This window comes from Pelodiscus sinensis, chromosome 1 (assembly GCF_052426305.1).
Source record: "Pelodiscus sinensis isolate ZL-2025 chromosome 1, ASM5242630v1, whole genome shotgun sequence".
In the NCBI taxonomy this organism is placed as follows: domain Eukaryota; kingdom Metazoa; phylum Chordata; order Testudines; family Trionychidae; genus Pelodiscus; species Pelodiscus sinensis.
The window spans coordinates 246,285,385-246,313,381 of record NC_143052.1 but is presented as its reverse complement, the minus strand read 5'-3'; the positions used below and the strand labels follow the sequence as shown (position 1 = coordinate 246,313,381).

Here is a 27,997-nt window from a genome sequence, read left to right as displayed (position 1 = left end):
TAGTCTTTAGACGATAGGTTTGAAGCAAGAAGGCAATCAGGGTGATGTCTAACTTGAAGAACAAATCACTGTAATTTGACCTGACCGTTGCAAAGATATTGTGAGTGTCATACATATTTAAATGAAAACAAACTTTTTTCTCCTTGAACAACTTTCATGGTGTTTCATTAAGTAACCTTGGTTAGATGCTCAAGTCACTTATTCATTAGAGCCCCTTAGGTAAGGAGCTACTATGTGAAGTATGTATATGATATATGCATTTTTTTTCTCTCTGAAAGGGCAGTTGCTTGCTGTGTCATTCATTCCCATTGCTTGAACTTCTTGCAGTGTTGTATGATCTCTCCCTGAAAATAATGGAGTTTCCTAGTTCTGTATTTTGAGATGAATATTGTGCAGCAAGCAGTGGTGATCCTGAAGCCCAGTCCTGTGATGTGTATAGTCTGAGGCTTCTCACACTTTTTCCTTTACCTTGCCTCCCCACACATAAATGTTATGTGTGTGTTACAGTATATATCCACCGTGCCCAGGACAGCCATCATATAAAAATGTTTCTTTGCCTGTTAATGTATCTTCTTCAAGACAGCCTGTCTACTAATGCAGTTGTAGACATCAACTAGTTGGCAAACTGGCTTGGAAGCAAGATTTGAGAATCAGAGCCTATCTGCTGAGATTTAAAATTACGTAATTTGCCTTTCCTGACAGCACTGTTCCTCTACTCCTGCCTCTCTTTATTTTCTTGCCAGCCCCAGCTCTCAACTTCTCTCCTTAGGCCTGCTTCTATAGTTTCTATGGCAGGGGTGGGGAACCTTTTTTGGGTTGGGGGTCTGCTGACAAGTAAAAAGCACACAAGTAAAAAGCAAATAAACCCCAAAACAACAACAACAAAACCCCCAGCCCTCACACACCAGAGCCTGGGGGGCCCAGACTAGTTGACTTTGTGTGCTCCATCCCTGCGGTAGGGCATCAGGGGGAGGGGGGCTAGAGGGAGAGCCCGGAGCCTCAGGGGCCAGATCCAGGCAAGCTGTGGGCCACATCTGGCTTCTCCACCCGTGCCCTATGGTCACCCAACACTTCTTTACTTCCCTCCATGGCTCTTAACTCCCTTCCATCCAATCCACCAAAACCATTGACCCCTCCCCCACCCAGCTCTCAAATGTCACCTTAGCCACCAAGCACTACTTTCCACCTGACCCTATCCTCTGGGTGGTCAAACTGCACCCTTTGCCTTTTCACAGATGATTGCTGCATTAGGCAGTGATGCATGCACACAGTAAAAAACACTTTGGAAACCCTGCTAGAATAGGTCTCCATCATCTCTAATTTCTATTATTCTGTCATAAAGGAGTTCCATAGGAAGTGAGATAAGACCTGAGTGTGGTAGTTACTCTTTGGCAAGTAGCCTTGCAAGACACCAGGGAAGAGCCCCTGTTTCTCAAATACACAAAGCTTGGGAGATTATAACAACAACAACAAATCTAAAATATTTAAGACTAACATAAAAGCTGAATTGACTGCAGACCTTTGGTGTTGGCCTAACTTGACTTCAATCAAAAGCAACTCTAGAGAACACACAACTGATGGAAGTGGGTGAAAAGTTATACAGAAATATCAAAATGCTGGCTGTAGAAAAACATACAGCTGATGAGTACAAAGTAGCCAGGAGAGCCCAATAGGCTGGGAGCAGAAAAATTAGCAAATTCATACCAAATATGGCAATGGGAAGGGTCACAAAAATGTCCTGAAGTAGTGTAGCCATGGTAATATTGGGGGCCATCTAGCCACCTTAAAGTCTCAATGGGCACTGGCAGCCAACAATTATCATGCAGAAATTGGCACACCATTGCATTGGAGGCCTGCCTGCTGCTGCTGGGAAGAATGTGCATTGTGCATTAGCATTTGAGAAATAAACTTCCAGTAGACATGTGTATCACATAATAACAGCCTGAAATGACTCTCATTAAGGAGATGGGCTGTAAAGATTAGGATAGAATAGTCAGAGAAGGACTAATGACCTTTTTAGGAAAAGTAGAAATCTTTTGGACCTGTTAGGAGAGATTGGCAGCAGCGTGGGATATAATTTAGACAAACTCAAACTGCATTCCTTCTGCAAAATGCAAGTAGTCTGGGAAATGGTCATGCCAATCTATGCTCACCTCCTGCCTTACCCTAAATTCTGTCCCAAATGCCTGTTACCAATCTCAGAGGGATGCTACTTCGCCTGCCATTCTCTAGATGACAAAGTTCTTACATTTCACAATTCTATCTGCTAAACTGCTGTGCAAATGCATACTCCAGGGAATAACAAGGAATTATGCTGGGTATCTCCTTGGGGTCTTAAGCACGGTAGTAACACAAACACAGCTATCAATAAACAAAGAATATGTATTTTCAATAACATCCTTCAGTAGATTGCAGATTGATTAGGAAGTAATCCAAACTGAGATTAGATTATTTAGCAGTCTGATAAGAGAAAAAAAAGCATTCCAGTAACATCAGCAAATGAATAATTAGCCAACTATTACTGTTATCCAAAATTCATTGTACTGAAATCATATAACAGAAATGTATTTCTACAGTCAACATTACCAACCTCAGATTTCTATTTGAAGTAATCTTTTTTTACTGCCTCCTATCACATGGTGTTGCAAAAGGTGAATAGTCCATGTTTTCATGTTAGCAAAATGATTAATACTACAAAATTGGATGTCTTCATATATTATGACCTGTGGCAAATTGGCCTTTTAGATCTTACTGCAAGTGAAAGAATCAGCTTTGGGAACAGAAACAATATTGCCTTTTTAATGAAATACTGTCCACTTACTTGAACAGTTCTGATTAATTTGTTAGGACATTATTTCAGTGTTGGCTGGCTGTTGGAAGTAAAGTAAAAGTTCTAAATACATACAGAAACATAGATTTTGTTTGAATTTTATTACATTTTTGCAATGTGGTAAATTGTTTATGTTACCCATGTTAATACTTTTTACATTTTTATTTAATGGTTTAAAACTTAAACTAGAAGAGATTTGGGTTTTCTTTTCGACTGTCACAAGTTTCCTGTGTGTCATTGGCCAAGTCACTTAATCTCTTTGTGCATGAACTTTTCTCATTTATAAAATTGGGATAATACTAATTGATTGCACAGAGGTTTAGTGAGACTTCGCTCAAGAATGTTACACTTTGAGATCCTTGCTGATTCTGTAGAAATGGTAAATGGAAAATACTAGAACTATGACGAACTTCAAATGATAGTAAAACTTATAAGTCTCCACAGCAATGTGCCCTGGTCTGCACTAGGGAGTTACTTCTAAATAACACGTGGAGCATCTATACTACCAAACCCATTATTTCAAAATAATAACTCCTGCTTTCCTCTGGGAATAAAAGTTATTTAAAAATGGCTATTTTGAAATTGTGGTAGGGTGGACACCACTGCTGCTATTTCGAAATAATTACTCCCCAGAGTCATTCAAAGTACTTACTCCCCAGTGCTTTCTGGGGCTCTAAGTCAAGGTAGAGCAAAATAAGTTATTTTGAAATAATTTCCTAGTGTAGACATGTCGGCTACGTCTAGACTGGCCACAAATTCTGGAAAAGGGATGCAAATCAGGTAAGTCAGCATAGGGAAATCCACGGGGGATATTTAAATATCCCCCGCGGATTTAAATAAACATGTCCGCCGCTTTTTTTCCGGCTTGGGGAAAAGCCGGAAAAAAAGCGTCTAGACTGGCACGATCCTCCGGAATAAAGCCCTTTTCCGGAGGATCTCTTATCTCTTGAAAGTAGGAATAAGAGATCCTCCGGAAAAGGGCTTTATTCCAGAGGATCGCGCCAGTCTAGACGCTTTTTTTCCGGCTTTTCCCCAAGCCGGAAAAAAAGCGGCGGACATGTTTATTTAAATCCGCGGGGGATATATAAATCCCCCGCGGATTTCCCTATGCTGACTTACCTGATTTGCACCCCTTTTCCGGAATTTGTGGCCAGTCTAGACGTAGCCGTCCTGTATGGCCACACAAAGGAGAGGTAATGTTACACTGTTCTGTGGAGATGGGCAACTTCTCTCAAGCCAAAGCTTTGTCTTGTTTCTCTGCTTCTAAAAAGCAGAAATATCACTTGAATTATTTAATATTTGTTTTACAAATCACCATTCTGCTTCTATTTTAATATTTGCTACTTGATCCTTTTTTGACAAAGACCCCTATCTTGCAAAACTTTCTCAGTGCTTATATTTACTCGTATAAGTTGTCACATGATTTTCATTAGAACTATTCATCTGAATAAAGGCAAACACATGTTTGCAGAATTGAGGGCTAGCTCCATATATCTGTAGTGTTTTCTGTCTCAGTTGAAATTGTTGTGGGGAAATACTGACTGTAATTAGAATATTAATAACTGTAAATAAGTGGTATAATTTCTCCAACTTTGTGCGGGCATTAACCTTAAGAAATGCATACCGTTTATGTCTTTTGCTATGTCTTCACTAGCACTTTTATTGGTATAACTTCTATCTCCTTAGGGTGTGTCTACACTCCACCATAACTCAAAATAAGAAACACAATTTGAGCTACCCAAATTACTTTGATGCTATACCAAAACATCCCTTACTCCTCATACAATGAGGTTTACAGGGATGTTGGAATAATGAGCCCGAAATAAAAGGCTTGCTGTGAAGACATGGGATAGCTATTTTGGGATACTCCAGTATCCTGAAATAGGTTTTCAGTGTAGACGTACCCTTAGGAATGTTAAAACAAACAAACAAACAAAAACCTCCGCTGAGTGTGGCATAAGTTACATCAACAGAAGTCTGCAGTGGGCAGCACTATGTGTCAATGGGAGAGCATCATCTGCTGATATAGCTACAGCTGTTTACTGGGGATGGTTAATAATGTGGAGAGGAGAGTGCTTTCGCTCTGGCATACAGTGGCTACACAACCACCTTGGAGCAGCACAGATGCATCTGTACAGCTGTGATGTTAAACTCTCTAGTAGTATAGACATGGCCCAACGCACAAATCAGAGCATCTCCTAGTACAGTGCTTCTCAAAGTGTGGGCCCACTTGGGGAAATCCGCTAGCATAGTAAATAAATCATTGTAAACAAGTCTTTGTGTGAAATTTTAGATTGTACTGAATTTTCTTGTGCTTTTTATGTAACCTGTTGTAAAACTAGATCAATCTCTTGATGAGTTAATACCCCTGGAAGACCTCTGCATGCCCCCGGGGGTACCTGTACCTCAGGTTGAGCATGATCACACTGAAGCATGAGAATGCTGTTAATAGCATGTGGATGTAGAAATGTAACTTTAGTGGCATTTTTTTCATAACTGTATCTTTTAAGATTTGCCATTTCACTGAGCTTCAGCTGTGATGTTCCCAGTGTTTCCCTTTTGTTTGGCATTGTCAATTTGGCAGGGAATCAGCCAGTTCTTTGTTGTGCTGAACAGCAACCAGATTGTTCTAATTTGAACCGTTCCCCCCCCCCCCCCCTTTCTTCAAGCAGTTGATTCAAAGGCAAAAAAACAGACAAGGGAGTTTCTCATCTTTATAAACTTCTGCCATACATCTGAATAAATTCAAGGGATATAGAAGCTGTATACTGTAACCAATATTCTCATGTGCTAGTGGCATATTTTCTAACAGAAGATACCGAAGTCTTCAGAGGTGTGGGAAGTAGGTGTGCAGTTGGTGTTGCAGGATTCCCAGGTTTTGGGCATCCCTGCCCTTTGCCCCTGGCATCCAGGGTCCTGACCTCCCAGCTTCTTGGATGCTGGGCCTGTTGCTGCCCAGAGGCTCCTTTGCTGGTCCTGGGTTCTGCTTGACTGCTAGCCGTGAGGCTTTGCTGCCAACATCAGGCTCCTGCCTGGCTACTGGCCCCACATTCAGGGTCCTGGATGCCAGCCCCAGTTGTACGGGTCAGTTAGGGGCCTGGTCATGGGTAATGGGGTGGGGTGAAGCTCAGGAACACTTTTCCAAAAACTGTTCCAGCACCATTGGAAGACCTGATTATGTAGTGTCTATTCGTGCTTCGCTTGCTTTTTCCAAAGTGTTCAGTACATTAACTTTCTTTTGTTTTGATTATGCAATGCTCCTGTCACCTTATTGTACTGAGTCAATTAAAATAATGGCTTTATCCTAATTGTCATTGTTATTCATAGTGATGTAAAAGAGGTATGGATAGTGGAGATGAGGAAATAAGTATGTCTACACTGCTGTTGGGGCTATAAATCCATTGACAGTGACGACTGTGTGAGCACTAGTGTAGACAGTCTGAACATTGAAATGACAATGCCATCTAATCCTGCTCAGAGAAAGTACAGTGATTAAAGGGTGGTCAGCTTGTCTTTATTAATAAAGCCCTGTGAGGATACAAAATTGCTATCCGCATCTGCAAAAATAATTTGCAGATATCTGCATCCACATTCATGTATGTGGACACCCCCGGATATAAAGCGGATATCTGCAAATTTATGGGGTGGTAGCTACAAAATTTGTATTGGCATCCACCATAACTGCAAAAATGAGCTGCCAAAATTGGTAGCCACATCCGCAAATACAGATACCTGTGGATATAAAGTGGATATATCTTTGCAAGGCTCTAGCCATTCAAGCTTCTACCATTGCTGCTTCTGCCCCAGTGATAGGAACAGTCGGAAACTGTCAGGCAAGGAAATATGTGTGTCAGACCAGAAGAAACACACACACGGAGCCGTGTTTGACAGAGAGGGGGTAGAACAAACAGCCTGTGTGTGAGACAGAGAAGTAAAGGAGAGGAGACCGGGAGGAAGGGGGGTGACACGGACAGAAAGCGAAAGTGTGTGTCAAGAGATTGACATAAGCGGAGCCTCCAGCGCTCACACCTCCTGGGACCCGTGGAGGAGGGAAAGCAAAGCAGCTGTTAGCTTTGACTAAGCAGCTGTAATTAGTGTGTGTGTGTGTGTGTGTCCCTCCCGCTCGGATCCCCTCCCACCCCCGCTCGGCAGAGTCTAGGCAGGGGGACTCCTGCAGGACCTCTCTGCCTGCAAGTGCCTGAGCGGCGGAGCCTGCAACACGCCGGCCACGTATCCCGGGGCAATCCAGAGCGTCTCGTAGCCGCAGGGTGCGGAGCCCCCGGTCCCAGCGGTGAGTGTGAGGCGAGCGGGCGCGGGGGACCCGGCGGGCGGCTTTGTTGCCCCGCTCAACTTCAGGCGCTGGTTGCGGTGCAGAGCCAAAGGCTGCTGAAGCGCCTCTTGAGCTGCCCTGGCGGGCGGAGACAGGGTTCGCCAGCGCCTGAGCCCCGGGAAGCGGCCGGGGCTGCCGCACGCGTCGCGCTTTGTGTCCTGAGCCAGCCTTAGAGCTGGGGGACCCCGCCCGGCTGTGAGGGGGGCCCGGCCGGAGAAGGGTGAAAGCGGCTAGTCGCAGGCGAGCGAAGGGCAGAGTGGCTCAGGTGGCCCCTCAGGGAAGATGCTGGAACCTGTGCTGTGTGTGTGTGTGGGGGGGGGGGGGAGCAATCCTGGGGGGCTGGGATAATGTGCACAGTATGTGTGTGGGGGGGGGAGGGTGCTGAAAGCTATTGAACTAAACGCAAACCCCCTGTGTGATGGAAACCACTGCAAGACAGGGGGTGCTGCCCCCCCGTTCCAGCACCTGTGGGTGTGTTCCTCAACTCCCCCCCCCCACCACCTCACCTTGAGCTCTCTCTGACTCCACTGAGGAAGGCAGCAAGCTGGTCCCTGGAGTCAAAAAGGGTGTAAAACAGTGAATCTATAAGAGAAAAGAGCAGAAGGCAGAAAACTAGTCTAGGATCTATCCCCCCCCCCATCCTACCTCCAATCCTTTGCTTTAGTTTAGTGACATTCTACTGAGCATCCTCCTCTTGGGGGATGACCCAAGCTTGCCCTCCAAGCAGTGTGAGTAAAAGATAACTTTACTCCCAAACCAACCTATCAGCAACAAAAGATTATGTTGGTTTTGCTCGCTGTCTTTTCTAGGAAAGGTGCAGGCTAGTGGTGTGAGCATGGCATTCCTGGGTTCTCCTCCCTTCTCTAATGCTGAGTTTCAGCCAAAATCTTGGGCAAGCTGAAACTGCCTGCCTCAGTTTCCCTCTGTTTAAAATAGGAGTGATACCAGTCTCACAGGGTTCATGTTCCTATTAATTAATTGGTTGAAGTACATAAGAATGGCCATAGTGAGTCAGACCAATGGTCCACTCAGCCCAGGATCCTGTCCCCTGACAGTGGTTGGTGCCAAATGTTTCAGAGAGAATGAACAGAACAGGGCAATTTGAATAATCCAACATCTGCTGCCCAGTCCCAGCTTCTGGCAGTCAGAGATTTAGGGGCATCCGAGCACAGATTTGAATCCCTGACTATCTTGACTAATAGCCATTGGTGAACTTTCCTCATTTTTTAAACCCAGTATTACTTTTGGCCTCTACAACATTCTCTTGGCAATGAGTTCCACAGGCTAACTGTGTACTATGTGATCAAGCACTTCCATTTGTCTGTTTTAAACCTGCTGCTTATTAATTTTATTTGGTGACCCCTGGTCCATGTGTTATGTTGGGGGGGAGGGTGGAAATAACTTTCCTATTCACTTTCTCTATTCATTATTCATTATTTTATAAAGCTCTGTCATGGCTCTCCTCAGTCATCTTTTCTAAGATGAACAGTCCCCAGGCTTTTTCATCTCTCCTCAAATGGAAGCTATTCCATACTCCTGATCATTTTGTTGCCCTTCTCTGTACCTTTTCTAATTCTAGTATATCTGTTTTTGAGATGGATGACCAGACCCACTACACTATTCAAGGTGTGGTCTGACCATATATTAATATAGTGAAATTCTGATATTTTCTGTCTTCTTATGTGTTAGCTAGTTTGACTACTGTATAGATCATTGAGTGGGTGTTTTCAAAAGACTATCTGTGATTACTCCAAGATCTCGTTCTTGTAGTAACATCTAATTTAGGATACGTCTACACTGCACTGTTATTTTGTGGTACCAGAGGTATCCTGAAATAGCTACCCCATGTCTTTTGAACGTGTCTGCTATTGTGAAATACAGTGGACACACTATTTCAGCATCCCTGCAAACCTCATTGCACGAGAGATAAGAGATGTCTTAAAATAGTTTGTTAGTTCAAAATTTGGTGCTGTGTAGATGCGCCAAATTTTGAAAGAGCCTATTTTGAAAAATAATGAAAATAAGATACACAATTTGCGCTATGCAAATTGCATATCTAATTTTGAGTGAAGGGTGCAGTGTAGACTCAGCCTAAAATTAGACTACTATCATTTTGTTTGTGTAGTTTGGATTATATTTTCCAGTGTACATTACTTTACATTTAGCATTACTGAATTTCATATGCCATTTTATTGTCCAGAGACAATTTGAGTCTTTGTGGGGGACCAACCTCTTTTGGTGAGAGAGACAAGCTTTGGGGGCCATACAGGGCTATTCTTCCAGCTGGAACTCTCTGTGTGTCTTGAAAGCTTGTCTTCCTCCTCAACAGAAGCTAGTTCAATAAAAGATATCAACTCACTCTCTTGTCTCCTGGCCCACTGATGGGAGGGGGTGGGGTTGCCAATTCAAAAGGGCCTAGGACTTCCAGCCACTTCTATTAATGAGGCAGCAGTGGCAGTTGGAGCCCCAGTAATTTTAAATTGTCCCCAGCCCTTCCGCATCCGCCTGAGGCCCTGCCCCTTCCAGGAGCACAGGGCTTCCTCCCCATACACACCTTGCCCAGTGGCCTGTGGAGGCTGTTGGTGCTCCTGCTTGTCTCTATTATTGTGGGACTGACATGGCTACAGTGACACTGCATATAACATTTTGTTTCCCAGTCAGCCAGTTTTGTGAGATTCCCTTGTATCTCTTCACGGTCTATTTTGGACTTAATCATGAGCAATTTAATGTCATCTTCAAACTTCGTTGCCTCATTGGTTACTCCTTTTCCCAGGTCATTTATTAATATGGTCAACAGCACTGAACTCAGGAGAGATTCCTGAGGGACACCACTCTTTATGTCTCTCCATTGCGAAAACAGACCATTTATTCCTACCCCTTTCTTTCCTATCTTTGAATCAGTTACTGATCCATCAGAGGACCTCCTGTCTTATCCCAGGACTACTTATTTTGCTTAAGAGCCTTTGGTGAGGGACTGAGCCAAAGGCTTTCTGAAACCGGATCACCCTTGTCCACATGTTTGTTGGCTCCTATTTCCTGTTTGTGAGGCACCTTGAGTATGAGAAGTGCCAAGTATTATTTCCTTAGGAAATAGAAATGATTTGGTTTAATTTGGGTATTTATTCCACCCCTCCCCTTTTTTTACTCTGAGCTTGCCCTTTTTTCCTCTTTGTTTGCCGTCCTGTACCCTTGATGAGTTTCCTTTGTTAAGGAGGTCTAATATGAATCCTTTCAAAGCCTTTCATTGCTCTTTTGAATTTGGCATGGGAGGCAGAGTGGTAGGCTAACTACAGAGGCTCTTCCCTTGAACTAAGTAAGCTGAATCCTCCATGTTCCTATCCATGCTGGCACAGAAAGAAAGAGCTCAATTCAGAAAATTGAATTTGTGTGGTAGGATGTGCAGAGCTCTGAACTCTGCATCATAGTGTTGGTGATTTATTTGTATTACAATAACACCTAGAAGTCCCAGCCTAGAATGGAGCATTAGGCGCTGTACAAAGACATACTTGAGAGATAAGTCCTTTCCCCAAAGAGTACGTAGTGTAAATCAGTGGCTCTCAACCTTTCTAGACTGCTGTACCCCTTTCAGGACTCTGATTTGTCTTGTGTACCCCCAAATTTCACCTCACTTAAAAAAAGACTTCATTACAAAATCAGGCATAAAAATACAAAAGTGTCACTGACACGGTTACTGAAAATGTGTTTACTCTTTTATTTTTACCATATAATGTTAAAATAAATAAATTGGAATATAAATATTGTGCAGTACTTACATTTCAGTGTATAGTATGTAGAACAGTACCAACAAGTCATTTGTATGAAATTTTAGTTTGTACTGACTTTGCTAGTGCTTTGTATGTAGTCTGTTGGAAAACTAGGCAAATTTTTAGATGAGTTGATATACCCCCTGGGAGATCTCTGTTTACCCCCAGGAATACACATGACCCTGGTTTTGAACCACTGCTCTAAGTAATCAAGCAAATAAAGCAGTAAAGGGGAAAAAAGCAGAGAGAAGTGACTTTCTGAAAGTGATATGGGAGGTAAGTGGAGCTATAGCTAGACTACAGAATTTTGTTGGAAAAATGGCATTTTTCCTACAAAACTTGAATTATGTTCACACTGCAAGCGCATTCTTTCAATAGTAAATCAAAAGAAAAGAGGGGTTTTTGCGCAATTAGTAATCCTTATTCTACAAGGAAGAAGCCTTTTTGTGAAGAGCTCTTTCACAAAAAGGCATGTGTGGATGGGGAAGAAGGAGTTTTTTTGGAAGAAGAAGGAAAAGGAAAAAACACGAGTGCCCTAGTGGCCATTCTGTCCATAGCAGTCACTGCTTCCATGAGAGAAAGCATCCAGGCAGTCTGGATGCTATCTTTTGAAAAAGCGCATCACTTTTTCAATGTGCTTTTTCAGTGTGGACGCTCACTTGTGCAAGAAGTTTTTTTGGAAGATCTTTTCCGAAAAAAGCTTCTTGTGCAAGAAGCCTGTAGTCTAGACGTAGCTGGTAGAACTGTAGAATAGGACCTCAGTATCTTGACTCTCATGTTTTATCCTCTAGTCCCCATTGCCTATCTGTTGGAATTACTTTTCGTTGTAAAAGTGAAATATGTCTGTTTGTGGTGAAACTGTGAAAAAGTGTGTACATCCTGTCAGTAATGTTTGAAGTAGAATTTTTGGCATTATACTTAATGTTAAATGTGAATTAATATAATCACCCATCTGGTCAACAGGTGGATAGGCTGACTCTTGTATAGTATAAATTGTATCTAATCAAATATTGCTTAAGCTTTCTTGAAATCTGGGTATTTTACACTTGTTTGAGGCAACTGCATGATCAACACATGGCAATGTCTCGCTGTGCTTGGAAACCACTGTTCTATTTCAGTCAAGCGTGATGTTCCTTAAAATAGCTCCCTGATTTCAAAGCAGCACAGTGAAGTGAGCAGAGTGTGTTACATGCTCCTAGGAAACATATAATATTTGAAGCAAAGATCATAAGGCAGAGTAGGAATTCCTGCAGAACATGGTTTGCAGACAAGACAAACCTGATTAGTATGATACCATGCCAAAAAACAAATGCTGTGCTAAGCAACAATTATACAAATGCTTACACTGCTACCAAAAAAGAGGTGTGTGATCCAAAAGCAATTTGAAGGATTTACACATTCAAACAGTTAAAATTGCCTCTAAGAGCTTGTGATTATAGAACCAGAAGGAACTTCAAGAGGTCATCAAGTTCAGTCCCCTGCACTCATGGCAGGCCAAGCACCATCTATACCAGTGGTTTTCAAACTATAAGTCATGACCCAGTATTGGGTCATGGAAAGTCAGGCACTGTGTCTCTTTGCTGCAGGGAGATCCGGTGACCAGGAGGGGTGCTAAGGCAGGCTACCTGCCTGTCCTGGCCCTGCAGACTGTGCTGTGCCCCAGAAGTTGCTAGCAACAGTCCTAGATCTTTATGTGGGGGAGAGTGGATTGCACACAGGGCTCCCACACACACTGCCTTTGCCCTGAGCACTAGCTTCACACTCCCATTGCTACTGACTACTTCTGGGGCACAGCATGGTCCGTGGTGTAAGAAGAGGCAGGAAACCTTATTTAGCACCACTGCTGACCAGGAGCCGTTCAAGGTAAGCCCCTTTTGCCACTGCCCTGATTCCCAACCCCCACAAAGCTGGAGGCTCTCCTACATTCCAAAGCACTCATCCTCAGCCCCACTCTGTAGCCCACACTCTAGTCACATTATGTTGGGTCAGAGGCATTAATGATTTCCTTCAATTGGGTCAAGAGAAAAAAAAGTTTGAAAACCACTGACCTAGACCATCCTGGACAGATGTCTGTTCTTAAAAATCTCCAGGGATGGAGATTCCACACCCTCCCTGGGCAATGTATTCCAGTGTTCAACCACCCTGACAAGTTAGGAAGTTTTTCCTAATGTCCAACCTAAACCTCCCTTGCTGCAATTTAAACCTATTGCTTCTTGTCCTATCATCAGAGATTAAGGAAAATAATGTTTCCATCCTCCTTGTAACCCCCTTTTAGGTACCTGAAAGCTGTCAGGTAACAGTGTAGTAGATCTCATTTGCACTTTCTACATGCAATGGCATAACTACAGTGACACAGTCCAAAGGGGGACACAGTCCAAAGGTACTAAGATTATGGGGACCCAATCAGAGGGGCTTCTATAGGAGAATGGCACCAACTAGCTCCTTGGAACAGAAGTGGGGGCTGGGATGAGGAGGGTCATTCACTTGCAGTAACTGCAGGTGTGAACAAGTGACAAGAACATGCAGAAAAGGTAAAGCTGGAGGTAGCACCAGTGGCATAGAGACATGTGGGGGGAGCAGAGATGGCAGATGTGCTCCTGTTCTCCACCTTCCCCCCCACACACACACACTTCCCTTGAAATGGAATAATGGAAGATTAGGTTTGGAAGAGATCTCAGGATGCTATCTAGTTCAACCTCTTTCTCCAAGCAGGACCGACCCCAACTAAATCATTCCAGCCAGGTAAAAGGTAGGTAAAAGCTTTGGCTGCTTTCTACTGGGCACAATGAGAGAAGTTGAGGACTAAATCGGAGCTGAAGGAGACCAAGTTGGAGAACTAAGCGAGGATTTGTGGGGGTTTGACATGTGGCTAGGAAAGTGCATCAGGGAAGTGGGGACAGGAGAAGACCTAAAAGTGCCTGGAGAGCTAATTTAATCAGATCTGTGGGAGCAGAAGGCTAGATTGAAGGAGGCTGGATCAGAATTGGATGGGAAAATGAGGGGTTATGGAGAAGATGGAGGTATGTATGGGAGCCATGAGGAAACTGGAAGGAAGTTAGGCAGGAATTTAGGGATAGCAGGGTTCACTGGGGCTATGGAGTAGCTGGGCAGGAGCTGGTGGACATAGAGGCTGCATTGGGGCTGTGAAGGAGATGGAGGGAAGCAGGGGGCTAGAGTAGTGCTGCAGGAGGGCAGATTTTGGAATCAGAAAGGAGGCCTCTACCCTATTGTTGCACCTGCCCTTTTTGGAGTCTTGCTACGTGATTGTCTTCAAGTGTTTCAATTTTGTCTTCTGTGTGCTGTTAATTCAGAGATTCTTACAACTAATGACTACAGAAGAATGTTGTGCCCTCTCATAAAATTAGCAATAATTAGGGATGCACTCAGTGATGTTTGGCAGCATCATGTCCTCACATGTTGCCAGCAGTAACAACTACTTCAGATGTTTAATATTGGGTGGTCCAGGCCTGCTATATAACACTCAATTTAATATTGGAAATACAGGTCATTGTACCTTTCTGAACGACATAACAAATGATAAAATATTTTCAGATCAATAAGATAAAAGGTTTTCATATAGTCTATTGCCAAATCCAGCATTTATAATTTGTGAACGTTTAGTAAGAACTAAGTACTATTGTGCCCTAAATGTATGCCTATTTCATTTTCTTTCCCATAGAAATCTTATAGAAATCACCTGAGAATCCCAGTGTCTACAGCCAAATATTTTATGCTAATGGTCAGATGGCTAGTCTCTTTGCCATGTATTTATTGATAAAGCTTCAGTGATGATCATCTGATTCGTGTTTCATTGATAAATATGCATTCTCAGTAGGTCTTGCTATGAGTACACAAGAGAATGCTATGATTTTTATCCATAGCATTTTGGAGGTGAACATTTTTACATAAACCCCTGAAATTATCAGCAAACTTACTCTTTGGGTAATTTGTATATGGTAGAGAACATTTGAGAACATGCGGAATAGTCTGGTATGTTAAGTCATTAATGTTCTTTATATACAGTGACAGATTAGCACACGTAGCACATTCATCCATAAGCCAGATAGAGCCGGTCCCCAAGTTACAAACAGTTGCTTTACTACCGTTTGCATTTACGACCAAACCTCCCATTAAGCAGTCGTAAAGGCGGTCCCCAAGTTACAAACACGACCTGCGCTTACGAACAGCGCGGTCGTAACTCAATGGGGTCCAACTTACAAACATTTTGAGTTACGGCCAAGTGTTTGGTCCATAACCCATTCGTAACTTGGGGGCCGGCTGTATAACAAAATGCCCAATTTAATTATTCTTAAGGTTCTTGTTCATTTTAAAGGCTATGTGTAGACTGCCCCCTCTTGCGCAAGAAAATATGCAAATGAGGTGAAGTGGTGAATATTGCCACACCTCATTTGCATACTTAATAAGCCACCATTTTTGTGCAAGAGGCTTTTGTGCAAAAAGGAGCAGTTTATACAGCTCCTTTTTGAACAAAAACCCCCTCTTGCGCAAGAGCTGTTCTTCCTGAAAAAAAGCGGCAGAGCAGCTCTTGCACAAGAGGGGTTTTTTGCGCAAAAAGGAACCATGTAGACAGCTCTTTTTTGCACATAAGCCTCTTGCACAAAATGGCAGCTCATTAAGTATGCAAATGATGCATGGCGATATTCACAGCTTCACCTCATTTGCATATTTTCTTGTGCAAGCGGGGTCAGTCTAGATGTAGCCCTCATGATTACCTTTGTGCAAGCCATTTTATAGAAAAAGGAAATCAAAACTACTGATTTCTAACTTTTTAATAGACAACTTTATGTCTCTGACAATATACAGTAGACATAAGTAGTGATTACTACAAACACAGATTTTAATTTTGTTCTATGTTTTTATGATGGCAAAGAAAGATGTCTTATGTATGCAGTCTGGATGCTCTCTTTTGAAAAAGCACAGTTTGCATTACATAGCACCTTTTTTTGAAAGAGTCCTTGAAAGTCCTACACAAAGACATTCTTGAAGTTTCAAGTTCATAACTTCTGCTGAGAACAAGAAGGCTCATCATTTTATGAGGCAATTGTATCATGCTTGGGCCTCTGAAAAGACAATGAATGAGGGAATGAGACAGACAATGGCTTTCTGCTCAAGGAACAGCTTCACATTGTAGCCCTCAGAAGTGGGTCATTTGCATTCCTTGCTCCCCAAGAATTCCCTGGGAAATCTTCATATTTATTGTCACCAAAAGTTCTTTAAAGTGCCTAATACTTCCCAGAGATTGCATTAGTCATGTCACCTAATTTGGACCTGTTGGGGTGTGGGAGGGGCACCTATCTCCCATCCCAGCGACAGAACTGCCACAGTGAGGACGGGTGCTTTTCCTCCTAGCCCAGGTGCTACTGTCAGATGAGAGAGAGCTGGGAGAAGTCCTTTCTCCTTTCAGTAGCCCCAGAGCATCCTCCTTTACCACAGACACCTTAATACAGCTACACCTTATAGCTTGCACTCCCAGCCAGAGCCCTCACACCTATGTACTCTAACCTTCTGCTTCAGTGCTGAGCCCCTCATCTCTGACTCCAACCCAGAATCTGCATCAGCTGGAGCCTCTTGCAACACAACCCTCTGCCCGTTGCAAAGCTCCTGATCCCTGGATTCAGCTGTGAGCCCACGTCCCCAGATAAAACTTTATGCTCTTGGACCCCAACCTGCTGCCCCAGGCCCGAGCCCCCTCCCACAGAAATCCCTTTGCCCCACTCCTGCCACATGAATGTGAACCACTGTGTGGGACTGATTCTGTTCAATATCTTCATCAACTATTTAGATAATGGCACAGAGAGAACGCTTATTAAGTTTGCAGATGATACCAAGCTGGGAAGAGTTGCAAGTGCTTTGGAGGATAGGGTCAAAATTCAAAATGCTCTGGACAAACTGGAGAAATGGTCTGAGGTAAATAGCATGAAGTTTAATAAAGAAACATGCAAACTACTCCACTTAGGAAGGAACAATGTATTTCACACATACAGAATGGGAAGCGACTGTCTAGGAAGGAGTACTGCAGAAAGGAATCTAGGGGTCATAGTGGACCACAAGCTAAATATGGGTCAACAGTGAGATGCTGGTGCAAAAAAAGCAAACATGATTCTGGGATGCATTAACAAGAGTGCTGTGAGCAAGACATGAGAAGTCATTCTTCGCTCTACTCTGCAGTGATTAGGCCTCAGTTGGAGTATTGTGTCCAGTTCTGGGCACCACATTTGAAAAAAGATGTGAAGAAATTGGAGAAGGTCCAGAGAAGAGCAACAAAAACGATTAAAGGTCTAGAAAACATGACCTATGAGGGAAGGCTGAAGGAACTGGGTTTATTTAATTTGGAAAAGAGTAGACGGAGAGGGGACATGATAATGGTTTTCAGGTATCTAAATGGGTGTCACAGGGAGGAGAGGGGAAAATTGTTCTCCTTGGCCTCTAATGATAGGACAAGAAGCAATAAGCTTAAACTGTAGCAAAGGAGGTTTAGGTTAGACATTAGGAAAATGGCCTGTCAGGGTGGTTAAACACTGGAATAAATTGTTTAGGGAGGTTGTGGAATCTCCGTCACTGGAGATATTTAAGAGCAGGTGAGACAGACATCTTTCAGGGATGATCTAGATGGTGATTAGTCCTGTGGTGAGGGCAGGGGACTGGACTTGATGATCTCTTGAGGTCCCTTTCAGTTCTAGTATTTTATATCACACACCACCTACATATTGGCGCACATAACAAAATTCATTCCTCTCAGGTGGTGGGAAAAGTTAGAGGGAAACACTACCCTAGACATTGATTTCCCTTTATGAATTTGTCCAAAATATCCCCGAAACATCTTTCTTTCTTTCCTTCCTTCTTTCTTTCACCATTTATTTGACTTCCATGACCAGTAACACATGTCTGTGCTAAATTGGCTATTACAGAGACCCTCAATATGCCATCCTCTCTAAGGATATGTCTGCACTGCAGACCTTTTCTTGGATACTGAAGGTATCTCAAAAAAGCTCTGCTGTGTCCAAGGAACGCATCTGCTTTTCCAAAAAAAAATTCGTTAAAACAGACGCGTTTTTTTGGTATCCCTGTAAGCCTCGTTCTCTGAGGAAAAAGGGATATTCCAAAAGAGGGGTTTTTTCTTAACATTTGGCCTAGTGTAAATGTCATAAAAGCCTCTTTCAAGACGAAAAGCAGAAAAAGATAGACAAATTGCAGTTCACAATTTGCGTATCTTTTCCAGATTTTTCTTTGTAGTGTAGCCTAAATGTCATTCTAACCAAGAAATTTCCTCTGGGTCTTTGTTCCTCAAGAGACCCTCTTTTATCACATCACCCCAGGAGACCTGGTAAATTAGTCTTCAAGAGAGACTTATCCAATTATACCTCAAGAACTTCCCTTCCAATATATTTATTCTTTTCTTGAGTGGCAGGAAGAAGTCCAGGCAAAAGACAGAGGTAAGTGTAAAAATACACTAAATATTTAGAATTCCAGCACAGCATAGGTATTGACTTAAGAGGTCCTACATGGCACCAATCTAGCAGCTCCAAAAATTTCTTTTTAAATATCACTACATGTGATTTTCAATATAGATAAGGGCAGCTATAGGAAACAGAAAAATAATGTATATACTTTGAGTTAGATGGTCTTAAGTACATGATAATTATTTCTTGAATAATATATTTATTTTCATTATCTTTAAAATCCATCAGTTAACAGTGAATGCAAGAAAACATAATGATCAGAAATTATCGAAGTGTAAGCTTATTATACAATACTTAGGTTTAAGGGGTTAGAAACAGTTATTCATTTGTATTAGAAAAAAGCCTAATCAGATCACAACCCCACTGTGTTGGACATTGTACACACATGCATTTTGAAATATAGATAACAAAAATGAACATACCTTTGAAGTTTGTGGTTGTGATATACTTGAAATAATTGTAATGTGAATATCGCAAAAATGTGTCTACATTTTTTATACAATTAATCTTCATACAATCACCATAAGTGTCCAGCACAAAATTGTGGGGTTGTTAATATTAAAAAATTGTCTCATGTTACCTCTATAAAGCCCTGCTTAATTGAACATATGGAAACATTGTTCTCCAACTCTTTCCCCTTAGTGATAGGCCTTTTTAGAAGACTCCCAGGTACTTTTAGTTTGGGAGTGAAAATATGGGCATAATTCTTGGCCCTTCTGAAGGAACTCCTGGGATGAGGTATACCTGGATAGTTGACAAATGCCTTTGATGTCGACACCCGCGTGTCCAGACTATCGCGCTGAGCCGACAAACAGCTGATCAGCTGTTTGTTGGCTCAGCGCGGCAGCCATGTAAATGTAAATGAAGTGGCGATTATTTAAATTGCCGCTTCATTTTCCTATGTCTGGTAGCCTAATCTACATGCCTCTGGCAACAGAGGCATGTAGTCTAGACGTACCCTTAGTAATAATACAATAGAAGAAAACAATTATATTTGATGCTTATTTGTGAGTTGTGATGGACCGGGCCGGGTCTGGACACAGCTGAAGGCATCCGCTCAGGGTGAATTGCTCAAATCAGGGCTCCTTACAACCCCAGACTGGAAGCCCTTCCCAAATAGGCCACAAACCAGTCACACAGAGCACTTCAGCTGCCTACCTGGCCAGCCAGAAGCTTCACAAGCAAAATTCCTCCGACACCCCAGCACTTCCTGTGCCCCAATCAGTCCCAGGCCTGCACACAGGTGTGGGGTTATAGAACCCAATCTCACCTACCCGGAACGGGTTCTTCAGAAACCAGTCACAGTTCCCAGGCCAATTTATACTCTGGATCTTACCCACAAGACTATGCTGAGCCAATCCTTTAGAATCTAAAATCTAAAGGTTTATTACTAAAAGAAAGAAAAGCGTGAGAGGAAGGTTGTTAAAGTACCATACATTACATGCATCGAATCTCCCAGTTCTTGATGCAGGCTTGTAGCAGAGATGTTATAACTGCTGGCTTAAAAGTCTTTGGTGTACATCCTATGTCAGGATCGGTCCACAGATCTTTCCGGCTCGTGGTTCCTTGCAAAGCTGCCTCTAGGATCAAGAGCTGAGCTGAAGACCAAGATGGAGGGTGCCACATGGCATTTTTATATCCTTTCCTGGTCTCTTCCAAGCTGATGAGAGTCACATGGTCAGTGACCAGGTGTGTCTCCAGACTTTGGAGATCCATTGTCCTTGGAGCCTTGCTCATTAGCATATCCATTGGCTGAGCCTCTTGCTCAACCACATACAGAGAAGTTTCCAGCGTCCATACAGAGTACATGTTTATAACTTCACATACAGATATTATACAATTACATGAATAGCATATATAGAATCAGAAGATGATAAGCTTTCATTTGACACCTCACATGGCCCCCTTCGTATACACTTTGGGGCCAATACCGCCCCATGGGTGCAGCAGTGATCTGGCTGCTCCCTTTAAAATCCAGTAACGTGACATGAGTGATAACTTCTAGCGCAGGAAGCTGATGTAATCAGGTGTTTGTGTACTTTTATTAAGTTCTCTGTCATTGTTTTTATTTTAAAAATTAATTTGCATTATATAAAGTAAGAAATACTAAATAAAGATGCAACATGGAGTTGTAAGGAGATGATGCTACTTTTACTGGATTAACTGGAAAATAATATAATAGGCCAGATTGTGAGTCTGTTACGTTGCTGAACAGAGTTACTTATTCTAGTGGGAATATTGCATGAGTAACAGCTCACCAAGGAGAGAGAGAATGTGTGTGTGTGACAGACAGACACACACAAACTGATTCAATGTAACTTTTGAGACTCACTCCCTTCATTTAGTCATATAGATGTAGCACTGAAAGGGAAGGTATTGTTAGGGTAGGAGTCAGTCAGCAGGTGACACTGTTACATGCACATTCTTTTCCTTAGTGTACAACCACACTTGAAGGAATGCTTGTATTGTTAATTCTGTGTGATCTGTTTCTTTGAGGGAAACGATAGCAAGCATCAAAGTAGTTTGTTCTTTGTATAACTAGACTCCATTTTTCAGGCGATACGGTCCCTGTGCACATGGTCTTAGTGTTGGCGCTAAGAACCCTTGGATTGCCTGGAAGCCATTTGTAACCATTTTTGTTCCAGGACTGATTTATATGTGTAAATCAAGTTACTCAAAGAATATATCCAGGGTTTTTTTTAATTCTCTTCTCCAAGGGAAAGTTAACCTACAAGGTCCCAGCATCTGTTACCATGTGTTCATATTAGAATGGCAGAATAATACAGATTAACGTACAGCAAAAATTGTGGGAGAATATTTTTTCCTTGCCATGGGGAAGTTAAACATTAGTTTTTCCTTGTGTCATGAGTAAAATAACTCATTTAGCCTCTTACCATTATATCTGCTGATCTGCTCTCACAGTACATCAATGAAGAACTAGTGTAGTTGTCTACTTGATTTACCAATGCTGTCACTTTGTGATGTGTTTCTATTTGGTAGATTCTAAGCTCTCTGCCCAGTTCCAGTTATTTGCATTGCTACAATAGATGAAACAAAAGATGTTTAAACACTTGACACCCAGCCATATTTTTAAACCTCAGCATTTGAAAAGCAAGCCTGAGATATGGGAGGAGATTTACATTAAGTGGCTGTTAATGTAAATATAGATGAACACATTATTGATAATAGCAGTGTTCACATACTGACTTTAGGTTTCTCAGCAATGTCTGAATGAAACTAAAGCTTCAATATTTTGCAGAAACAAAATTTCTTACTCTGCAGGTTTAATTCTGTTGATTCAAAACATCCTAGCATTTAAGGATTATGCTGGTTAACTCATTAAGGAGGTGCAGAAAAGTTGTGGTTGCTGTTCTAGCCAATATGCTGAAATACAGAAAGTGGAGAGGCATCATTTTTCTCTTACTCTTACTCTTATTCTCATTCACACTCACACTCACACACATGGTCCAGTTAACCCAATAATAAACGAGTCAGTTGTTTCTGGAAATTAAGAACTGAACTCAACTGGAGATCGCTCTCTGTGCATGGCTGTAGAGCTCTTTATAGCTGCTTTGTGATGTTTTTGCATTCTTCCTATTGTTTGCTATAAGACACTTAACATATCTACAACATATTTGGCATGAAAAGAGCATGTAAAAGTTGTCTAAAACACTGAAAGAAGCTATTATTAATTAGCAGTCTTATCTCTCTTGTTTACTAACATAAAATCATAAGTACCATATAGAAAATAAGTGAAAATTTGTTCATGAAAAATTGCTTTTATATATATTACAGTTGTGGTAACTTAGCATATATGATGTGATTATACACACTGGTATTATGCCTTCCATCACTAAACAATTAGAGTGTAGTAAAATTGCACAGCTTGAAATGTGTAACTGGCTTTTAAATATTTTGTATTAAAGCTGTAAATATTTTTGTAAATCTTTAATTGCAAGAGCATTTAACATTGTTTTTTGAAATAAGATACTTCTGTTTCATGTGTTTATTCTTTCTAATTTGGAAAATCTTGTAATCTCTAGCTTTTAAAAACAAACAAACACACTTGGCACTTGTAAATTTTCAACCGCTGGATACTGGTGCAAAATTAACGTGTGCCAGTTTGCCCTCCCAGTTGCTGCTGTTTCTGCTGACTACTGGCTACCGGTAACTTTCCCTTCTCCGTTTTACCAGAAATGATGGCTGTTGAAAATAAGGTAGAACACATTAAAGAATTTTCTTTAATCACTAACTTTATTTTTGTGCTTCCTACATCCATTTCCATGGAAATAGAACCAGAATCGGCCACTGCTCATAGTATTTCAGAATTTTCATTTCTTCAGATGATAATGTTGTGACTCGTTTTAAGAGAGATAAGGGCTTTATTTTCCGAAAGATCCGCATCTAGACTGGTGCTTTTTTCCGGCAAAGCTCAGAGCCGGAAAAAAGCGGCAGCCATTTTTATGCTAATGAAGCGGGGGGAATTTAAATCCCCATTTGCAATTGCAATATGTCTAATTTGCATCCCTTTTACGGAAAAGGGATGCAGTCTAGACACAGCCGGGGAATTATTTCAAAATAACCACTCTGATTTTGAAATAATATGCAGAACGTCCACACTACCAAACCCATTCTTTCGAAATAATGGGCTGGTTATTTTGAAATCTGTATTCCTGTTTTCCTTGGGGGAATTACACTTATTGTGAAATAGTTATTTCTAAATAGTGTTAGTGGGAAGCTCTGCTGCTGCTATTTCGAAATAACTACTCTCCAGAGTAATTCAAAGCAATTACTCCGCAGTGCTTCCTGGGGCTCTAAGTCAAAGGTAATAGGTCTACAAGGAGCTTGCCTTGGACTAATTTCAAGGTTCCCCCATAGTAGGAAAATGCTATTTTGATTTTGTTATTTCAGGAGTTATCATTCTGAATTTTATTTCAAAATAATTTCCTAGTGTAGACATGCCCTCAGAGAGCAAGTCTAATATAGTGAGTGTTACTATCACAGGGTAGGTACGCTCCATCTACTGTGCTGCATCATGTATGGTGAGAAGAAGGGGGAAAACTGTATAGCAGCCAGTTAGGTCCTGTGTTTGTGACCCTGACTATAAAACATGGAAGTACAGCTTAGTGGCTAGAGTAAATAAGGTATCCCTTCCATTCAGGGCAGCATGGCCTAATAACCAAAGTCAGTAAAATCATCCACTCTGTGGTATTGAATGGCTAATAGGGGAAGTGGGGCACACTTGGGGGAGGGGTGATGCCCAGGGTAGCGGTAGTTGAACCCTTCCTGCTCCTTTAGACCCAGCCCAGAGTGGCGGTGGGGATGCTCAGCACTGACTCAATGGGGATCATCCTGAAACATGCTGACTGATTCTTTAGTTCACCCCCCAGAGTGAAGTCTAAGTCCCCTGGGCTGCTTCCTACTCTTTATATCAGGCTACGTCTAGAAAAAGGCTTTTTCAAAAGATACTTTCAAAAAAGCCGCTTTCGAAAAAGAGCGTCTAGACTACAACCAGTACTTTAGAAAAAAGCAAGAAGTCTGGATGCTCTCTTTCGAAAAAGCACAGTTTGCATTACATAGCGCCTTTTTTCAAAAGAGCACTTTCAAAAAAAGGCATTCTTCCTCGTAAAATGAGGTTTTCCGCAGTTGGAAAAACTGCCACGCTCATTCGATTTACTTTCAAAAGAAGACAGTGGCAGTCTAGACGCAGGGGAAGTTTTTTCGAAAAAACCCTGTAGTTTAGACCTACCCTTAGAGACGCTCCACAGTTCCCCAGGTCTCTGTGATCCTATGTGGCATAGCTCATGCAAGCACAGCCCTTTCTCTGAACCATCAGGAACTCTGAGGGCTGTGGCTCTGAAACTCCCTGGAAAGAACCCGCAGTCTGCATTCTCCCCCTTCAGCAGCCTGCCCAGACTGAGTTGGGCTTCTTCCTTTTATACTTTGCCTCTGGGCTGAGCATCTGCAGCAGAGTCAGAGGGGTGGAGCTTCCTTACTCTGCAAAACACAGTTAACCCTTTGAAAGATGGTCCAGTTTAGCTACACTCATCACAGTGACTAAAAAACTTATTTACCATATATAAAGTTCTACCAATCCCAAAAGATTGGACACATTATCCACCAGCTCAATGAATATTTTAGATCTTACCCAAATACTTACTTATTTCATTAAATTAAGATGTTATTTAAAAAGAAGAAAAAATAGCTGTTATGGAGTAAAGGTCATTACATACCAACATGAATAAAATTCTTGGGTCACTTTCATGGCATAGATTGGGAGGTTGGTGATTCTTAAAAAAATTTCTAGAATCAGTTTAAAAGGTTGGAGTCCAATGGGAAGTTTATGTGTAGAGTTTGGTCACATTCTTTCATGAGAAATGTCAGGGATAATCCAAAGTATGCAAACTGACCTCAATCTTGAAATTTAGACTTTCCCAGACAAAGTTTAAGCAGATCACAGATAAAACAAAATCAGACTCCACTCCTTGATAGCAGCAGTTCAGCAGATAAATGTCTTGTCAGCTAATTACCCCAACATATCTTCTTTGAATGAAGCCTAGACAATGTACAATATTGCTTTGAAGCTAATCTGTTTCCTAGTTATACACCAGTAACTAGTTGTATTCATTAGCTAAAAGCAGTTAACCACTCAAACAAATTCACAGGTAATTTGCTACAACTTTCAAAGAGAAATGAAGACAGTATCACTATTTCACCACAAGTTTTAACTAAATGGTAATATTCAAGTGTTCCTGCTAAGGTGCAGCTTCACAGGTGATTAATCAGCCCCGCCCAGTCAGTCAATTCCCTACATAGAGCCTTGAGCTTCTGAGCAAAATTTAGAGGGAACACTGGTAATACTCCTGTTTAAAATCTGAATCACTAGAACAGTGGTCTCCAACCTTTTTACACCCAAGATCACTTTTTAAGTCTCAGAACAGGCGAAGATCTACTGCCCCGCCCCTTCCTTGAAGCCTCGCCTACATTACACGAGGAAATCTAATGTAAATGTACTGCGCAGGTGCGCAGTTCAGAGAGGGCTCAAGAGCTACTCTTAGAGCCCCTGAGATCTACCGGTAGATCGCGATCTACTGGTTGGTGACCACAGCACTAGAATATACAGTAAAACTCCAATAGTCTGGCATCCAATAGTCCGGCACTCCTGATAGTCCGGCATCAAAATGGCAAGAGCCTAGTGAGTGAGCTTCGGCAAAAAATGAGTCACAAGGTAACAGCGGCAGCAGCTGAACTGAGCAAAAAGGGTAAAAAAGGCTTAAAAAACCTAAAACATTACAGTATACTGTATACAGTATGTACAATAAAAAGGGTTAAGAACACTTTATATACAGCATATAATGTGTACAGTATATATTTAACCAGTTTATAGTATCTCCTGGTAGTCCGGCATATCTGATAATCTGGCACCACCTAGGTCCCATAGGTTCCGGATTATTGGAAGTCTACTGTAATAATGAAACAATATAGACAGGGACAGAAGATTAACATCTGCAAACTAATTAGATCACAGTATAGGCCTATATTTCCAGAACTCTAGTTTATTTAGAAAAAGTAATGGGGGCAAATACTAAGATAAAGGATGTATGATGAAACAATAATAATGGTGAGCATTGAAATGTTTAAATTTTATTAAATATATTTTCAATGTACTCTACACTGTGCTCCAATAGTGGCACAGGAAGTGAGCTTTTACTTGGGTTTGAAAAACAGTTTGGAACTTCCTTTTCTAGCAATATCATTTTCATCTCCGCTACGAAGGTTTTAGAATATTTGTTGTATAGACTGGTCTTTAATAGTAATGAGCATGGTTGTACCTTCCTTCTTAAGGATCTGTTTCTTCTGCAAATAAAATTGCATGAAGGGCCTGTTTGCATATGGCTGTACCTTGACCTGGCTACAACACATTTTGATACTGAAGTGTAGATGACACCTAACAATGTTTTAATCACATCTGCAAATCATGCAAATCATGCAAAAGCCACAGACCCAAATAAACTGAAAAAAAGTAAAAGCTTTAGCCTGGATGAGGGACACAGTACTTGCAGTTTGACTGGGACCTGAGAATGCTTTGAGAATTTAATATTACAAAAACTGGATCAGTCAAAAGATGAGGTGTTTTTTGTGCCACACAGGAGTCTGGGATTGACTAGACGGTATCCCTTTGAGGGAAAAACTGCTTTAGGAAATCTACTCTTTTGGATCTTATCTCTTCTCCTGAGAGGTCTTCTTTTGGTTTCTGAAGACAGCATTGCTGCCATTATTGCAGAGTAGCTTCATGTGTATCTGATCTTTAAGTTCCACAGACTGAGTATGATGGAATTCTCTGATGTTTCTTTGGGAGCTGAGTCGTCCAAGATACTATTTTAAAATAGTCCCACCAATATATTTTATTACACTTGAGCACTGGTGTTGAGATCCTGATTGTTATAGCTTTTATGCACTAGAGGATTTGGGAGAATAATTTTCAATGTGTTAATTTCGTTTTGCCAAAAACTATGACCTCAGCAGAGGTATCTCACCTGATTCTTAAGGCATCAGTAAAGATGCAGTCCTGTTTTTCTTGAAATGAGATTACATTAATTTTTCCTCTCTGGCATGTTCAGTAGGAATGGAATACTTAAAAAGGAGTATAAAAGCATCAAAGATTATTTTTCCTCATTGTTTATATCAGCTACTAAAGGTAATTAAATGTCCTTTCTAAAATTGCCTTTAAAAGAATTGGATTTATCAAATTAACTGGTCAGAAATTATCCTTTGAATTCATATGCTCAGCTAATCTAACACATTGTTTAACCATGTAATAGATTTTTATTTTTGAATAAAATGTTTAAAACAATAGAGGGTAATTTATTAGTGAACTGCAGATCAGCCACATTGCTGAAAGATTGTGATTAAGAATTACTGCTAAATTCACTTTACCACGCATAGTTTAATGAACTGCAATTGCAGCATAATTAAAACTGAATGCAGACTATTTTGGCATTCACATTGCAATAGCAACATTTAAACATTTCCGGGAAGAATGTGATCCCGTATACACCACACCCTTCTCCTCTCATATTGAGATCTAGGGATAGATTGTGTTATGGAAGGGAAGAAGATAGCGAGCACAATGTGCCCTATACAGAAATCAGCAGTAATCTTTGTGCTCCATAAGAGCAAGCACAAATTCCAATTGTGACACTTGACAAATGGGGCCATTATTCCACCCTTCATACTAATCAGTAGATCTGAGCCAATACAGGGAATGCATATTGCATCCTCTCAAAGGCAGAAGCATTTACTTGGGCTGTATGTGATCCCCTGATTCTCCAGGGTCTACAAAAACCCTGACAGATACAACTGCCATAATAGATCATCAAGCCAGGTAACCTGTTTCTGAAATTGATCAGTACTGGGTGCTTCAGAGGAAGTTGGGAGCCCCTCTATAATGTTCAATTAGCTATTAATACTTGTTTGGGAAGAGGTTTCTTTCTTGTCCTAGACAGGTGGTTGTTCTTGAATCTCAATTGCAGAGAACTCACTTGACTAACTGGAGACTGTTATACCTATCTAATTAACACCTTTTCCCTAT

The 27,997-nt window shown here is 41.5% G+C and overlaps 1 protein-coding gene across 1 annotated transcript in view; it reads left to right on the top strand.

The window, feature by feature from the left end:
• The first annotated feature begins 6,808 nt into the window (after nucleotides 1–6,808).
• Nucleotides 6,809–27,997, top strand: part of MYO16 (myosin XVI) — a 518,064-nt gene continuing 496,875 nt past the window's right edge. The window contains exon 1 of the mRNA XM_075918615.2: nucleotides 6,809–7,121. The gene's annotated coding sequence lies outside the window, so the exon portion shown is untranslated. The remainder of the gene's footprint in view (nucleotides 7,122–27,997) is intronic.